At 42.1% G+C, this 18976-nt stretch overlaps 1 long non-coding RNA gene across 1 annotated transcript; it reads left to right on the forward strand.

Annotated features, from left to right (window-relative positions):
• Nucleotides 1-329: 329 nt before the first annotated feature.
• LOC112208370 (uncharacterized) lies at nt 330-18592 on the forward strand. The gene is made up of 5 exons (XR_002942787.3): nt 330-788; nt 1708-1868; nt 16971-17101; nt 17720-17883; nt 18456-18592. It is a non-coding gene; the product is annotated as an uncharacterized LOC112208370 (long non-coding RNA).
• Nucleotides 18593-18976: the final 384 nt, after the last annotated feature.

Here is an 18976-nt window from a genome sequence, read left to right on the forward strand (position 1 = left end):
AGTGGACCGTGCTCCTTTCTTGCTTTCAAAGGAAGCTGGGGCTGCCCAAGTAAATGAGGGAGCCTCCGTCCTGGGAGGTTGGAGGCCTTTGTTCCTCTCCCACCCCTCTTCCCCCATCCCCCCAGAGAATGCACAGGACCTCATTATGCTGCTTCTGTCTTGCATGCTATAATTTGGATAACAAAAGAGGCTCAAGATGGATGGAAGCCATCATAGTTCCTGGCACCATGGCCCAAGGATGAACTTGCTTCTCAGGGTCTGATTGGTTGTCTCACGAGTAAGCTCACAATGTCAAGTTTGAGTCTACTCCTGTGGGTCGAATGGTTCTATTTGATTGGCCTCATTTTAGTGACCAACTACCTAACTAATTAGTTAACCAGCTAACTTTCTTTCTCCTCCTTTTCTGCCTCTTCCCCTTCTCTCCCTCCTCCACCCTTTCTCCCTCTCTGCCTTCCCCTTTCTCCCTCTCTACCTCACTTCCATCCCTCAGTTCACCCTCCCTTCCTCCCTTCCTGCCTCTCTCTCTCCTACCCTCCTCTCCTCCCTTCCTGCCCCTCTGTCTCCTACCCTCCCCTCCTCCCTTCCTCCTCCCTGTTTCTTCCACTCTCCCCTCTCCCTCCATTCTTCTCTCCCTCCCTCCCCTTTCCCTTCTTGCCCCTCCCCTGGCTTTCCCACCTCTTCCAGCCTTGCTCTGGCTGAGGTTATGGAGATACATAAATAACACTTGAGCCTTGATCACCACCTGGAGTTGGAGAAGACACAGCAGGACACACTCAGGATAAGAAGCTGTAAGTGCTAGGATGGTGTTTCCCTGGCTGCTGCAAGGGTTCAAAGTGGGAAGGACCACATGTAGCTGAGATGGGGTCAGAGGTGCCCTGAGCTGAACTAAGTCTGCATGTGCGTGCCTGTCTCCAGGGGGAGCAGGGCATGCCTAAGGCATGGGGTTGGGGCAATACGAGGTTCCAGTCAAGGAGGATATGGGATGAGGCTGGGGAGTGTGGCAGGAGAATAAATCTTGGAACCCCCCAAATCACTAGCTAAAGAGAAAAACCAAGCTGGGAACTGCTTAGGGAAAACCTGATTCCCATTCTATTCAAAGTCATCCCACTGCTCACTGAGATAGACGCATATCTGATTGCCTCCTTTGGAAAGGCTAATCAGAAACTCAAAAGAATGCTGCTTGTCTTTTATCTACCTACAACCTGGAAGCCCTCTCTGCCTTTCCAATGGAACCAAAGTTCCTCTTACATATGTTGATCAATGTCTCATGTCTCCCTAAAATGTATAAAACCAAGCTGAGCCCTGCCCATGTTGGGCACCTGTCGGCAGGACCTCCTGAGGCCATGTTACAGGCGTGTGTCCTTAACCTTGGCAAAATAAATTTTCTAAATTGACTGAGACCTGTCTCAGGTATTTGAGGTTCACAGGAGTGTGGCAGATTCCAGCTCCCAGAGAGGGTCAGTGTAAGGCACTTGGGCCCTAGCCTCATGGTACCAGGGAGCCAATGAAGGGTTGTGAGCTGAGGAGGAGAGCTGCGGTCAGATCGGGTGGCCGTGTAGAAGAGGGACTTGAAGGATTGGACTAGGGGTACAGGGGCCGGTGGGACAGTCTGAAGTTCCATGGAGAGGATGACAAGGAGGGCAGGGGTGGTTGGGGGCCAGCAGGGGCAAAGGGTGTCCTTGTTCCCTCTACTCATTCATCCAACAGGGAACAGAGCCTCTCAGGAGCAGTACCATTTAATCCTTCACCGCCTAAGAGGAGATGAGAGCTGTTATTCCCATTTTAAAGATGAAGAAACTGAGCCTAGCAGAGACTGAGAAAAAGCAATCACACAACTAGGGAATGGCAGCATAACAACAAAAATCCAGGTAAGATTTTCCCCTCAAATCCATGGGCCGCGTGGGAATGGAATTTCCATGGTCCTGCCTCCCATTCTCAGTAAATGTCCATTGGAGAGTTGGGGTGAGCAGACGAATGCACCCTCCACTGCCCAGAGCAAGATCGCCAAGCCCCGCGGCCTCCTGAGCCCACCTGTCGGGGCCTGCGGTGCACAGCCCGGGTGCAGCTCCCCGGTCTCTCCTGGTCTCCAGCGAGCCCACACATCTCATTCTGAGGGCCCCTACTTTCAACAGTGCTTCTGGGGAGTTGTGGGCTAATTCATCAAATTTAGGAATGTCTGGCTCATTTCATTCTCTTCCCAAGGGATACCAATTCTGGGAGTTAAAATGGCCCTGGCTCTAGAAGGCCCCTGAGGAATGAGGCTACTGTGGGAATTTCAGGACTTGGGAGGGAGCTGGTGTGGGTGAGTGCGATGGGTCTTCTGCCTCACTCTTTTCTGCTTTTCCACACATTGTACTGTGCTGATGTGCTTAATGTCATGTTGAATCTTAACTCAGTCCAGAAAGGCAGGTATAACGATCCCTATTTTACAGCTGAGAAAACCAAGGCAGAGAGGTGATGTCTAGCTCAGCATCACCAGCTATTAAGCAGTGGTGCCAGGATTCAGTCCTACCTCAAAGCATCAGTGGCTGGGGTGATGTTGACCTGCCACCCACTCCTGTGCAGCCAGCACTGCAAGTTCCCATGAGGTTAGTGTCCCAGAGCACCTGCAGTCTGGAGTCCATTCCAGCACCTGGTCCTACTCCAGGACATACAACATTGTGTAGGGTTTTCTCTGTCATCTCAGATGTCAGCTCTGTGAGATCACAGCTCATGTCTGCTTCCTCCTTACTATCTACTTCAGGGCCTAGCAAAGTCTGAGCCCTACAGCAGGTGGGGATGAGGACGGCATCCCCTGGAACAGGAGCTGCCCAGCACCACCCCAGAGGGGACAGAATTGGGAGAGTGTAAGTGTCCAAAGAGATCCACAGAATGCACGCCTTGGCTGAGTGACACTCATTGACCCTGAGGCCCTTGCAGCCCCCAACCTGCAGTTCTAGGGCCCATGTTCCAAACTTGCATCCGGGGTGAGCACATCCACCCTGCCTCAGCATGGCTGTGCATATGTCCTTTCAGGGAGTAGCATATTTCCAGAGAAGCTCAACTGCAAAGGCGGTCCTGGAAGTTAAACATGTTGAGAGCTACATGTTATGAAATTAGAGCAGAGTTTCTTTCCCATTCCCATTACCTCCTTTTGATAAATGAATCTGCACGAGAGGCTGCGATTCCTGTCAAAAAAGACTCGGCACTCATCTCAGTGTCTGGGGCTGCAGTCCAGCAGTACTGTGAGTTCCCACCCTGCCAGCCTTTTAATAACCTGACTTTAGAAATTTCCTGGTGAACATGGCCTATTGAACCCAATCTACATCCCAGGACAGACCTGGAAATTTCAAAAAGCCTGTCTCTCTCATTATTTTCAAAGAGAGTGATTCACTGAAATACTTATGTGCTCGAATCAAACCTCTCTTATTCTGCTTCTGGAGACACATCTTTGGAAATTCTCTTTGGCCAGAGACAGGTCTGGTTCTGTTGAGAGGAGCTCTTGTCCGTCCCATGCCCATCATGATGCAGAAGGGGGTGGTGCAGAGAAAGGAGGGTGCCAGATCGAGGCAGAAATCCTTCCCTTTTGAGACCCCCAACCCTGTTCTTAAGCCTGACCACCACTCCTCCATTCTCTATTTCTCTAATCTTGCTATTTCAGTGATGTTACATAAGTGGAATGATGCGGGATGTAATGTTTTGGGATTGGGTTTTTTTGCTCAGCATAAATCTGTGAAGATTGACTTGAGTTGTTTCATGTACCCATGGTTTGCTACTTTTTATTGCTGAGTGGTATTTCATGGTATGAAAGTACTGATTTTTTTTTTTTTTTGAGATGGAGTTTTGCTCCGTTGCCTGGGCTGGAGTACAGTGGCACGATCTTGGCTCACTGCAACTCCGTTTCCCAGGTTCAAGCGATTCTCCTGCTTCAGCCTCCCGAGTAGCTGGGACTACAGGCATATGCCACCACGCCCGGCTACTTTTTTGTATTTTTAGTAGAGATGGGGTTTCACTGTGTTGGCCAGGATTGTCTTGGTTTCCTGACCTCGTGATCCTCCCGCCTTGGCCTCCCGAAGTGCTGGGATTACAGGTGTGAGCCGGCATGCCCAGCCTAAGGAGTACCAATTTGTTTAACCCTTTACCCACTGAAGAATATCTGGGTTGTTTCCAGTTTTTTTTTTAAAATTATGAATAAAGCTGATAAAACATTTGTGGATGGGTTTTTGTGTGAACACAAGTTTTGATTTTTCTGGGACACGAGCCTAAGTAAGCAGTGGCTGGTTTGTATGGTGGCTATATGTTTAGTTGTCAAATGGTCAAATGATTGTTAACTCAAATTTCTAGAGTTCCTGTTCCATTTTACTCTCCTACCATCACTGTATGTGTGCTGGTCTCTCCACACACTCACTAGCATTTGCTGTTATCATTATTTTTTATTTTCATATAGTGATATCTCACTGTGGTTTAAATGTACATTTTCCCTGTGGTTAGTGATGCTGAACATACTTTCATGTACTTTTTTGCCATCTCTATATCCTTTTCAGTGAAATGTTTGTTCAGATCCTTGCCCATATTCTAAATGGTAAGTTTGATTTTTTTACTGCTGAGTTTTGAGAATTCTTTATATATGTCTGGTACTAGTCCTTGTTAGACGTGTGGGTTGCAAATATTTTCTACAAGTACATAACTTGTATTTTCATCCTCTTAATACACTTTTTCTCAAAGCAAACATTTTTAACTTTAATAAAGTCCAATTTTTCATGTTTTTGTAGGTTATACTATGTGAAGATCTCTTTGTCTAGTCCTAGATCCCAAATACTTTCCTTTTTTTATAGTTTAATTTTTTTTTTTTTTTTGAGATGGAGACTTGCTCTGTCACCCAGGCTAGAGTGCAGTGGCACAATCTTGGCTCACTGCAACCTCTAGTGATTCTCCTTCCTCAGCCTCCCGAGTAGCTGGGATTACAGGCGTGTACCACCACGCCTGGCTAATTTTTGTATTTTTAATAGAGATGGGGTTTCACCCTGTTGACCAGGCTGGTCTTGAACTCCTGACCTCAAATGATCCACCTGCCTCAGCCTCCCAAAGCGCTGGGATTACAGACGTGAGCCACTGCGCCCGGCCAGTTTGATAGTTTTATATTTTACATGCAAAAGACCCTGAGTTAAGTTTTGTTTAGGGTTTGAGGTTTAGGCCAAGGTTTTGGAGTTTTTGGTTTTTTTTCTGCTTATGCACATCTAATTGTTCATTGAAAAGGTTTCCTTGATTGAATTGCTTTTCCACCTTTGTGAAAAATCAGTTGGATGTATTTGCTTGGGTCTATTTTTGGGTTCTCTACTGTTCTTTGTGTCTGTTCCTCCACCAATACCACATAGTCTTGATTACTGGGGTTATATAATAAGTTTTGAAATCAGATAGATTGATTCCTTTCACTTCATTCTTCTTTTTCAAAAATGTTTAATGCTTCATGCTCCTTTGCATTTTCACAAACATTTGTCTATAAAAATATGCAAGTATATTGCTGGGGTTTTGATAGAAATTGTATTTTAACTTTATATCAGTTTTAGGAGAATTGACAGCTTCACTATGCTGACATGTCCAGCATATGAAAATGGTATGTTTCTCCATTTATTTTGATCTTCTTTCATTTCTTTTATCAACATTTTGTATTTTTCGACATACAACACATGTACTTGTTTTGTTAGATTTGCACCTAAATATTTCATTTTTGGATGATTTAAAATACTATTATATTTTTAAATTTTGTTATCCAAGTGTTCATTGCTAGAATATAGAAATATACAGTCATGAGTTGCACAGTGATGTTTTGGTCAATGGTGGACCGCATATACAATGGTGGTCCTGTAAGATTATAATGAAGCTGAAAAATTCCTGGTGTCCAGTGACGCTGTAGCCATCATCATGTCAGTGCATTATTCATGTTTTTGTGGTGACACTGATGTAAACAAATCTACTGTACTGCCAGTCTTATAAAAGTATAGCACATAGAATTACGTATAATACATAATACTTGGTAATGATAATAAATGACTATGTTACTGGCTTATGTATTTACTATACTATGCATTTTATCCTTACTTTGGAGTTTATTTTTTCTATTTATTAGAAAATAGTTAACTGTAAAACAGCCTCAGGCAGGTCTTTCAGGAGGTATCCAGAAGAAGGCATTGTTATCCTAGGAGATGACAGCTCCGTGCATGCCATTACCCCTGAAGATTCCCAGATGGACAGGATATGGAGGTGGAAGACAGTGATATTGATGATCCTGACCATGTGTAGGTCTAGGCTAATGCTTGTGTTTGTGACTTAGTCTTTAACAAAAAGTTTAAAAAGTAAAATAAATAAATAAATACATAAAAATAGAAAAGATATAGATAAGATTAAGAATGTAAACAAATAAAATATTTTTGTACAGCTGTATAATGTGTTTGTCTTTTAAGCTAAGTATATTACAAAAGAGTCAAAGAGTTAAAAAAAGTTTATAAAGTAAAAACGTTATAGTGAGCTAAGGTTAACTTATTAATAAGGAAAGGAAAATATTTTTAAATAAATGTAGTGTAGGCTAAGTGTACAGTGTTTATAAAGCCTAGACTAGTGTAGAGTAATGTCTTGGGGCTTCACATTCACTCACCGCTCACTGACTCACCCAGAGCAACTTCCAGTCCTGCAAGCTCCATACATGGTCAGTGCTCTATACAGGTGTACCATTTAAAATATCTTTTATGTGGTATATCTACTGTACCTTTTCTATGCTTAGATATGTTTAGGTACACAAATACTTACTATTGTGTTACAATTGTCTGCAGTATTCAGTACAATAACATGCTATACAGGTGTGTAGCCTAGGAGTAATAGGCTGTACCTTATGGCCAGGGTGTGTTCTAGGCTATACCATCTAGGTTTGTGTAAGTACACTGTGTGTTTGCACAATGACAAAATCCCCTAATGATGCATTTCTCAGAACATATCACCATTGCTAAGCAATGCAGGACTGTAGTTCAGTTTTGTATATTGAGCTTACAACCTAAGATTTGGCTAAACTCACTTATTAGTTCTAGGATATTATTTTTTAGATTCCTTGGGGTTTTCTACATAGATCATAATGTCATCTGCATATAGTGACAGTTTTAGTTCTTTTTTAAAATTTATATGCTTTTTGTCGTGTCTTATTGCAGTGTCTAATCCTTATTGAATAACAGTGATGAGAGTGGCTATATTTACTTTGTTCCCAGTCTTAGGGGGAAAGCAACCAGTCTTTCACCATTAAGAACAATGGTAGTTGGAGGTTTTTGTTTTGTTTTGTTTTTGTTTTTATATGCTCTTTATCAAGTTGAAGAAGTTCTCCTCTTTAATTTTCTGATAGGGATTATTTTGATTGATTTTAGTATTGATATTAAACCAATCTTTTATCCTGGAATATGCCTTACTTATATCATGCTATTTTTTTTTATATTTCTGAATTTTAGTTGCTAATGCTTTGTTAAACATTTTTGTGCCTCTACTTATGAAGGATATCGGCCTGTAGTTTTCTTTTTTTATATTACCTTTCTTTGGTTTTAGTATCAAGGTAATACTAACTTCATAAATTAATTGGGTAGTGTTTTGTCCTTTTTTTTTTTTTTTTTTTTAAGAAAATACTGTGTAGAATGTGTGTTCTTTAAATGTTGGGTGGCATTCACTGGTGAAATTAACTGGGCCTGGAGATTTTTAGGGGTATTTTAAATTTATGAATTCAATTTCTTTAATAGTTAAGCATCTCCCAAGTTCTCCATTTCAAGTTGCATGAGTTATGTTAGTTTGTACTTTCTGAGAAATTGGCCTATTTCAGCTAAGTTGTCAAATTGATGTGTATTGCATTGTATTGTATTGAGTTGTATGTAATATTCTCTTATCTTTTGTTGTTTGCCAGGTCTTTAGTGATATCTCATGTTTTATTTCTGACATGGGTAATTTGTATCTTCTCTTTTTCCTTACTAGGGGTTTGCCAATTTTATTGAACTTTTCATAGAAACAGCTTTTTGTTTCTGTATTGGGTTTGTTTTCAATTTCATTGATTCTGCTATTATCTTTACTATTTTTATTATTGTTATTTTGATTTCATTGTAGTCAGAGAACAGTGTGGGATTTCAATCTTGAACATTTGTTGAGATTTGTTTTATGCCTCAAGGTATGGTCTATCTTGGTGAGTGCTCCATGGATGCTTGAAAAGAACGTGTATCCTGTTGTTGTTGAGTGGAAATTTCTGTAAGTTTTGATTAGATGCTTTTGAGGTATGACTGTGTTAAATTCTATTCCTTGCTGATTTTCTGTCTAGTTGTTTTATCTGTTGTTGAGAGATGGGTTTTGAAGTCTCCAATTATTATTAAGAATTTGTTGTTTGTTTGTTTTTTAGTTCTATTAATTTTTGTCTTACATATCTTGTAGCTCTGTTGTTTGATGTAGACACATTTAGGATTACTAAGTTTTCTTGGTGGATTTACCCTTGTATCATTATGTAATGTCTTTCTCTGTCTTTAGTAGTTTTCCTTGCTCTAAAGTTTACTTAATCTGATTAATACAGTCACTCATGTTTTCTTTTGATTAATATTTGCATGGTGTATCTTTTTCTAGCCTTTTAATATCAACCTCTCTATGTCATTATAATTGAAGTGAATTACTTATAGACCATATATAGTTGACTTATTCATTCTTATTCCCTCTGTCAGTCTCTGTCTTTTAATCATTGAATTTAGAATATATACATTTAGTGTAATTATTGACATATTAGGGTTTAAATCTGCCATTTTAATTTTTGTTTTTTGTTTGTTATCTCTGTTTTTCATTTCTCTATTTTCATGTTCTTTTTTCCTTATGGATTGCTTGAACCTTTTTTTAGAACTCCAGTTTGATTAACCTATAGTGATTTTGAGTGTATGCTTCTAGATAGATATTTTGGTGGTTTCTCTATGTATTATATTATATATACATAACTTATCACTGCCTACTATTGCCCAAATTTTGCTAGCTTGAGTAAAGTGTAGATAGCTTCTCCTTTTAGTTCCTTTTACCTTCCAAAGTTTATAGTATAACTGTTTTACCTATTTAGTCAACACACATTTAGAGTCATATAAGACAGTGTTAAAATTTTTGCTTCAACTATCAAACATAATGTAAAGTGTGCAAAAGGAGAAGGAAAATGTATTCTTCATCCATGTTTTGATTCTTTCCTTTGTTCTTTCTTCTTACCTAATATTCTAAAAGTCTTGCTTCCATTCTGCTTAGAGGACTTCCCTTAGCCATTCCCTTGAGGTGGGATAATTGATGACAAAAATCTCTTTGCTTCATCTGAGAGTGTCTTGGATTCCCCTTCATTCCTGCAGGATATTTTCTCTGGACGTAGAATTCTGTTTTTTATTTTTGCTTTTTTTTTTTTCCTTTTAGCTACTTCCTTTGTAGTGTCTGTTGAGAAAATCTACTGTCATTTGAATTATTTTTCCTTTTTAGGTAAGGTATAATTACTCTCTTGCTGCTTTCAAGAGTTTTTTTTTTTTTTTTGGTCTTCAGTTTTCAGAAATTTTACTATATGTTTTACAGTAGATTATTTGGGTTTTTACTCTTTGGGTTTCTCTAAGCTTCTTTTCTTTTTTTTTTTTGAAATGGAGTTTCGCTCTTGTTGCCCAGGCTGGGGTGCAATGGCATGATCTTAGCTCATTGCAACCTCCGCCTCATGGGTTCAAGCAATTCTCCTGTCTCAGCCTCCTGAGTAGTTGCAATTACAGGTGCATGCCACCATGCCTGGCTAATTTTTGTATTTTTAGTAGAGATAGGGTTTCTTCATGTTGGTCAGGCTGGTCTCGAACTCCTGACCTCAAGTGATCCACCTGCCTTGGCCTCCCAAAGTGCTGGGATTACAGGCTTGAGCCACCACACCTGATCCTCTCTAAGCTTCTTGAATCTTGTCTTTTGCCCAATTTGGGAAAAATTTAGCCATTATTTCTTAAATACTTCTCAGTCTCACTCTCTTTCTTCTTTCAGGGCTCCAAGGACATGAATATTAGATCATACGTAATATGGTTTCAGTCTGTGTCCCCACCCAAAACTCACGTTGAAATGTAATCCCCAATGCTGGAGGTGGGTTTTGGTGGGAGGTGATTGGATTATGGGGGCAATTTCTAATGGTTTAGCACCGTCCTCCTAGAGCTGTTCTCCTGACAGAGCTCTCATGAGATCTGGTTGTTTAAAAGTGTGTGGCACCTCCCCACCCCCTCCCTTCTTCCTGCTCGGGCCATTTTGGCCATTTAAGGCGTGCCTGCTTCTCCTTCCCCTTTCACTACGGTTGTAAATTTCCTGAGGCCTTGCCACCAGAAGCAGAAGCTACTATGCCTCCTGTACAGCCTGCAGAACCATGAGTCAATTAAATGTTTTTTTTGTTTGTTTGGTTTTTTTTTTTTTGAGACGGAGTTTTGCTCTTGTTGCCCAGGCTGGAGTGCATTGGTGAGATCTCGGCTCACTGCAACCTCTGCCTCCCAGGTTCAAGCAATTCTCCTGCCTCAGCCTCCTGGGTAGTATCTGGGATTACAGGTGTCCGCCATGAAGCCCAGCTAATTTTTGTATTTTTAGTAGAGATGGGGTTTCACCATGTTGGCCCAGCTGCTCTCGAACTCCTGACCTCAGGCGATCCACCTGCCTTGGCCTCCCAAACTGCTGGGATTACAGGCATGAGCCAGTGCACCCAGCCAAACCTCTTTTCTTTGTAAATGACCCAGTCTCAGATATTTTTTATAGCAATGCAAGAATGAACTAATAAAATATGTCTCTGAGATTCAGTTTATATATATTTTTTCCTGTCTGTTTTGTCTCTGTTGTTCTTCTATTGTTCTACCTTCAAGTTCACTGATTCTTTTCTCTGTCATTTAAATTATGCTATGGAGCGAATCCATTGAGTTTTTTAAGTTGGGCACTGTAGTTTTCAGTTCTATAATTTCTTTTTACTTCATCTTTTACATCTTTTATCTCTCTGCTGACACTTTCTGTTTTTTCATTTGTTTCAAGCATATTTACAATCATTTATTGAAGGATTTTTATCACTCTTAATATCTTTTTCAGATAATTTAAACATTTGTGTCATCTCAGTGTTGGTGTCTGTTACTTTCTCTTTTCATTCAAGTTGTGATTTTACTGTTTTTTTAAATGATAAGTAATTTTCAGTTGAAACCTGGAAAATTTTGGTATTATGTTGTGAGACTAGACCTTGGTCAAACCTTTTGCTTTTGTTGGCTTCTTAAGACATGACTCCAGCAGGAAATGAAAGAGTGGTGCCACCTTATTATAACGCAAAGAGAAGACAAGTCCAGGTTTGCCACTAGCTTCATTAGACACCCTAGAGAGGCAGGGGCTCCTCATTACTGATAAGTGGGCATGGCACTTCTGCTCTTCACTAGGTCTCTGTTAATAGCACCCTGTTAATGGCTAGAAAGAGCAGAAGTACCTTGTTGCCGCCTCCCAGGTGGCTTCCACCTTAACCACGTGGGTTGGCCTCTTTTCCCCTAGGCAGTGGTAGCACTCTCCACTTGACCACGCCTGACAGTACCCCAGAGGAGGTGAAGAGCACCTCGTTCCTGTCAGTAAAAGATGGAACTCCAGGCTCCTATGTGATCTCCACGGGCACAGCAGTGGGACCTCCTTACTGCTCAGGTGATGAGAGTTGCAGCTTCAGACTTGGCCTTCCCTGATACCACTCTGATAGGGGATGGGGTGTCTTTTTATGGCCTGGGCTGAAGCCTAAGCTCTCCACTGGACCTTGCTAGTGTCAGTGGGGCCATAGTTTTTTCTGTAGTATTTGGCTGGGGTTGGGCACTTATTGTCTATGAGTTTTCTGTGTTGCTGGGTAGCCTCCTCTCTGGTCCTTTGGCTAGAGAAGCAGCCACTGATTAGGCCTTTTATTACTCCATCTCAAAAATAAATACATAAATAAAAATAAATAAATACATAAAAATTTATGCTTTTTTGTGTATCTAGTAGCCAGCTATTCCTGTCACAAGTCTACGATATACCACACAAAAAGAAAACCTAAGAAATGCACCACTGTATCTTTTCTGAATTTTACATTTTAAAGGGTTTTAAAATAATGCAAAACAAAACATAGCAAACAACCATGACAACAACAATAACAAAACAAAAAATGTGACAGAGACCATATGTGGTTCCAAAAGCCTAAAATCTCCTTTACAGAAAATTTTTATTTGATCCCTGGTTTAGACATAAGTTAACTTTTAGAACAATGGAACAAATATAAATTTTATAACATTTTCTTTATGTCATTTCCAGTGCTTTTCTTTATATTGTATAGACCTGGGTATCTGTATCATATTTCCTCTAATTGAAGAAATTCCTTTTTCAGTTATTTTAGGGCAAATGTGCTAGTCATGAACTTTCTTTGTTTTGTTTAACAAAAGTGTTTTTATTTCTCCTTCATTTTTGAAAGATACTTTATTGGATTTAGAATTCTGAGTTGTCATTGTTTTTCTTTCAGTTTTTAAAATCTGCCACTTTATTTTTTATTTTTTTATTTTTTTGAGATGGAGTCTCGCTCTGTTGCCCAGGCTGGAGTGCAGTGGCACGATCTTGACTCACTGCAACCTCTACCTCCCGGGTTCAAGCGATTCTCCTGCCTCATCACCCAAGTAGCTGAGATTAAAGACATGTGCTACCATGCTCAGCTAATTTTTGTACTTTTCGTAGAGATAGGGTTTTGCCATGTGGGCTAGGCTGGTCCCGAACCCCTGACCTCAGGTGATCTGCCTGCTTTGGGGCTCCCAAAGGGCTGGGATTACAGGCGTGAGCCACCGTGCCCAGCCAAAATCTGCCACTTTATTGTCTTCTGACTTGTACATTTTTTGATTAAAAGTCTTATGCAATTCCCATCTTTGTTCCTTTGTATGTAATATGCTTTCTCCCTCTGTGGCTGCCTTTAACATTTTCTTTTTATCATTGATTTTCAACATTTTAAAGATGATATGCATGGATTTGGGGAGATGGTTTATGCATTTATTCTGTTTGGTGTTTTTGAAGAATTTGGGTCTGTGGCTTGGGGGCTGTTATGAACTTTGCCCATTATCTTTTCAAATATTTTTGCTGCCTGTTTTTTCTCTCTTCTTCTCCTTCCAAATATACATATGTTAGACTGTTAGATATTATCCTACAGCTTATGGATACTCTGTTTTTATTACCACTACTTTTTTGTGTGTATGTTTTAGTTTGTATAATTCATAGTGACTTATCTTCAAGTTACTGATTCTTTCCTCAGCTGCATTGATTCTATTATTCAATCCAATAAAGCCTCTTTCAACTTTGTTATCATGCTTTTCATTTTTCATGCTCTCATTTGATTATTTCCTGTAATTTTCATATCTCTCTTGAAGATCTCCATCAGATCATGCATACTATCTAACTATTCCACTTGAGATTTTAACATGTTAATTATATTTATTTTAAATATTTCATGTAATAGCTTCAACATTTGTGTCATATCAAAATCTGGTCTTGTTGATACTGTTTTTTCCCCTGTGTTTCTTTGTGTGTCTTACATTTTTGTATGAGAGCCAAATATCTTTAACAGGACAACAGAGACTTACATAACTAGTGTTAATGCTTGGAAATGGATATTCCTCTTTTTTGTTTTTGGCTAAGACTTTAGTGTAATCATTTGAGTAAATCTAGTCATAAGTTAAGCTGTGGTTAGGTTTTGTTATTGTTGTGTTCATGCTCAGTGCAATATGAGTTTCAAATTCTTCTCTGTTATCTTGTTTTTAGGGTAGGGTTCTCACATTAATGCACGCTCAATCTTTAGAAATTCATTAAAATTTGTAAATAAATTCTTCTTTTACAGTGTCCATTGTCTGTGGCTGCTCCTTTCCTTGGAGGTGCCTATTTTCCTTAGATTTTGGGTTACTTGTTTATCCTGCAATCTCAGCTCTCTGATTTATTCAAGAAAAGTTGTGATTTTCGCAAATTATCCAAATTTTTTGGTTGTAAGATGAGAGCAATGCTCCTTCCGGTTTTTTAATATCTGAATCAGAAAATTGAATTTCCATAAAGCCCATTGTAAGTCTTTGGTCACTTATGGCCTGGCCAATCTCATCCAAACTATGTAGCCTCTATGAGCCAGTTTTCTGATCTATTAAAGGTAAATAGAAATACTTATCTCAAAAGGTTGTTATTTAAGATTAAATTAAGGATTAAAAAATACAGATAGCCAGCCATAGTGCCTGCCATGAAAGAGCACATTTTAATTCTCCTCTGCTTTCTGTCACCTAAGGAAGTGGATTAAGGATGTTTTACCAATGAGATTTCTTTTAAATGATTTGTGTCAACCAGTCATTACAAACAATGTGACCTCATTTGTCTATCATGATCAGAGAATGGACATCATCCCCATAGAGTCAGAGATAATTTTTCAGAAAACTGAAGTCTGTCACTAGAGTTGAAAGTCTGCATCTGATGACCTCTGCAGCATCTCCTGTAGTTTGTCCTTAGCTGGAGAGTGTACTTTCTACTGAGACAGCCCTTTCCTTTCGCACAGCTCTGAGCGGGTACTAGGGATTTCTGTCTTTGCGCTGAAGGCTGTCTTCTCTGCCTCCCGCTGTGTGGTCCCAATATTAGTTCTTATAACAGGACTTGCTCATCTGAATGCTCATTGCCACGGCTTCCTTCCTTTATGTGAGGATAGCTCTTACCTACCCTCTGAGTAAGAGGGGGTCTTCTTGTCTGTAGGTGAAATCCATTTGTTGACTTTTCTTCATGTGGCAGGATGTCCTGGCCCACAGTCACATCCCACTATGTCTCCTCTGCTCAAGCCGCTCTCCAGGTGCGACTGCATCATGAACTGAGTCCAGTGCTCCAGGTAAGGGCAATCAGCATTGTGTCTGCCAAGACCGCACCTCCACTGTGCCAGATGCTAACCTTCCAGAAGCCAGCCCAAGTTCGTGCTAACTTTTTGGGTGTCAATATTTCTGCTGATTCCTTGACTAAAACTCCTAAGTGTCAAACGCGTTGCTGCTAAACCGTACCTTCCTAATGCAGTTGGGTTTTAGCCCCAAGGACCACAGATGATGCTCGTTTTTACTGAGTGTGATCCTAGCTGGATTTGGCCTATTTCTTCAGCATGACACAGTCATTTCGGGGTGCTGATTCTTCCCTCCACCATATGCTTCCTCCTACACCGTCTTTACATCCGTGGAGCTGATGAGCTCTGCTGACTCATCTATACTGTAGCAAAGGTCAGATTTGGAGGAGCCTGGAGGGGGCAGCTCAGGTTCTTTGGGTTGCTCACTTGCCTACCTCGAGGCCTCCTTGTCTGATGGAGGCTGCCCCTGTCCCCAGCTTCTTGTTGGCCTCCCAGGCTCATGGACACAACCAGCACTTTTGGTTTACATCCTTGCCATTTTATTCGCCTGAGGTTTTCCTATAAATATTAGCTTATCCTGGTGTTTCCCTGGTTTTCTTTCACTTCCAAAATGGTGGAGGGACTGTCAAAGAGGAGCTGCCACGAAGATTTTTCTGAGTTGCCTTCATGGATCTCCAGCTGACTTTTAGTCCTTTGAGTTCACTCATCCCCCAGACCTCTACCTTCGAGTGTTAGAACTTCCCCTTCCTTATCCACAGCTGCCACCCTCTTCCCTTAGTCCTTAAGGAACACAAAGTCTAGTCCCAGCTCATGTCCAACTTCATCCCCACATATTTCTCGAAAGCAGGCTCTCCAGACTTTGTACAACTTGTTGATGATTCAGAAGCCAATAGGACGAGGTAAAGGGTCAAAGATGGCACCTGGCGGAGCTCACCCGAACCCCCGAAGGCCGACTTCATGAGGCGTCCATTTCAACCTGGAGGCTCAGAGCATATCACAGCTCTCCAAGCTCTCCAGACTGGTTTTAGGCTTTCTTTCCACCCCTTAACACCTGCAAACCATTTTCCTTGAATGATAAAAGTAAATAGAAATTGGGGAATTCGTTTTCTTCATTTCACCCATCAGTGTTATGACATTAGCCCCAGATTTCGGCTTTGACTTCTTAAATGTGTGCTGTGAATGTCACTCCCCCAGTACCCACCCACGCGGTTTAGATATTTGAACTTGTTTAGTGCTTTGCTGGCTTGGAATTCTCTTTTTTCCTTTTTCTGGTCTCAGGACTTTTCCTCATTTCTGAGTAAGAGAGAACAAAACTGGAAAGTAGTATAAATTAATATAAGAATTTTCTAGTGACAGTGAGAGGAGGAAGATCAGTTTTTTATAGGAAAGGCTAAAGCATATTAATTTATTTTACAACCAGCGAAGGAAGTCGGGGTTTTGAGGTAGCTGGGGGCCAGAGAGGGAGGGGAAGAGAGGGTAGAAGAAGAAAGCCTCCTGGGTGGGACTCTTTGTCTGCCGTCCACACTCCTGATTGAAGTTGCTTCTTCCTGGCTCCCACTTGGCTCCTTTCTCTTAAATTGTGCATGTGTCTGAAATCAGAGCACCGTATATAGGAGACACATGCCAGTGGGCACTGCAGTAGTAGCTTTAAAGCAATTCAAAAAGCATTCATTGAGCTCCAACTGTGTGCCAGGCCCTTGCGAAGTTCTGGAGGTTGAGGAGACAGTAACGTAGCCCCTGCTTCGAGCAGCTGAGTCTTGTGGGGGAAAATAGTTCAATAAACACCTGGCAATTATTCTCTGTGTAAGTGCCTTGCTGGGCGTGTGGGCACTGTGCAGTGGGAGCAGGAGGGGTCAGCTGGGGAGCAGGCAGCGAGGCCGCCATGCACTACGGGCAAGTCTGGGATCCATCATCTCACCAAGTGCAAAGAGGAAGGTCCCAACTGGCTCCTCGCATTGACCTGTAAAGAGTTCTACATATAGGGGGGCATATGTCTGCTGGGGAATCCTTCTCTGGCTGCCATCTCCCCATCCCCTACCCCAGCATGCACTTCTAGATGCTCTGTATTTAATTTCTCTCTCAACAGAAACCTTTCTGTGGGTGATTGTACAGTCCCACATCTCCCCACTGGAAATCTAGCAACACCCAGTGCAGAAGGGGCAAGGGCAGAGGAACTTGCCTGCACTGCTGCAGGAGTGTACACTGGCGTGATGTCTGGTGAGTCTCCATAAAGGCAAAGGTGCTCACGGCGCAACCAGCCCACCTGCAGCCTCTGCCCCGGAGAAAGTCAGTGCACAGGCATGGATGGGGTGGCCGGCCCAGGAGTGTGGTCTGCACCATGACTGCATGAGCAGAACCCTGCCCATCAGCAGTAGATCAGGACTGGACTGAGAGGATACCAGTGCCGTGGAGTGCTCTGGAGATTCCCATTTATCAGCCTTGACAGAGCTTTAAACTGTAATGTGAAGAAAACGAGCACGTTCTGGGACAATATGAACGGTATCATATCATTTACAGAAATATTAAAAACCAATAAAATGAGACCTTAAAATGTTTCCAGACAAATCAATATGTAGTAAAAATATAAAACGTGTGACAGTGACAGTGAGTTCCTGAGAGCAGTTACCTTTGGGGAGAGAGGAAGGGGAGTGGGATGGAGGCGAGGCAGGCAGGAGACTTCGATGATGTCTGTAATGTCTGATCCCTGCAATGAGAAGGAAACCTTGCCTCCACTATGGACAGATCACTGGCTACTGAACCTCTCTCTCCTATTTTATAGTCAAATTTCTCCAAACCACAGTCTAGACATTTTGTCTCCATGTTCTCAAATCTCAGGCATTCCTCAGCCTGCTCTCCTCTGGTGTCTGGTCCCTTCAAGACGTGGAAACAGCTGTCACCAAGACCCTGATGATCTCCAGGTCACCGAATCCCAAGGCAGCACAAGCGTGGTGCAGTGGTGTGCATGTGTGCACACTCACACTGTTTCCAGCATAGAAAACGTGAGTGGATGCATCACCGGTTTTAGCAAGTCTTAGCATTGTTTCTTACTTGCTTCAGATTTCCTTTGCAATCCCCCACCTTCTCCCTCAGCCTGTCTAACCCATTTCCCTCTGAGAGCTTCTGCGGTCTGCTGCTTCTCTCTCCCACACTGCCAGCCGGCCCTGGCCACACCGAGGTGTGGTTCCTTCCAGGTCCCAGCATGTACCAGCCCTATGGCATGGACAGGTCCCTAGCCAACTGTGCCTCAGTTTCCTTATCGCAAGTTTATTGGGAGTTGAATGACCTACCACCTATAAAACTCTCAGGACAGAGCAGACTGCAGAGGTGAGTGTCCACCCACTCTCTCTTGGACTCCTGTGATGGACACTGGGAGTTTCACCATGCATGTCCCCTCCTCCAGTGTCTCCTACACTGAAGACAAAAGGGCTTCGGAACCGGAAACTGTAGGTTTCTCTCCACAGTCTCCAGAACAAAGAGCCAGCTGGCCAGGTCCCCAAGTCTTGCGTGGCCTGGCCCTGCTCGCCTCATCCAAACCACCCTCTACTCATGCACTGCTCTTCCCTCTTCACAGGGCCTTGGGATATGCTGCTCCATCCTCCTGGCCTGGCAGCCTTTCTTGCTCCCACCCTACTTTGTCAGCGTTCACCTGTCATTCAGACTGGATCCCGTTTAGACTCACCAGGTGTGGATCTGCTTGTGTAATGAGCTCCTTGTGTGATGTGTCTTTCTTCAGAGTGCGTGTAATGATATAGTTGTTGATTTACTCAATGGTGATTTCTTGGGCACCTACTATGTGCTGGAGATTGTACTTGACACTGGGGTGTATCAGGGAACACAAAGACGTTGCCCCCAGGCCAAGGAGCCTCCAGGCCCTCAGGAAGCTCCATTAAGCAGCAGTTCTGAGCACAGTGAGGCCACAAAGGAGAGAGAAATGTGCGTTCCAGGCGGTATGCAGGGGGGTGGTCTGACCTAATAGGCAGCCTCTTGAAGGCTTCTCCAAAAGTACCCGAGGCAAAAAAGGGGAAGAGAAGTCCAGGTAGCATATTTGAAGGTTTTAAAAGAGGAATGCTCATGACACTTTTGAAAACTCAA

Source organism: Pan troglodytes, chromosome 13 (genome assembly GCF_028858775.2).
Source record: "Pan troglodytes isolate AG18354 chromosome 13, NHGRI_mPanTro3-v2.0_pri, whole genome shotgun sequence".
NCBI lineage: Eukaryota > Metazoa > Chordata > Mammalia > Primates > Hominidae > Pan > Pan troglodytes.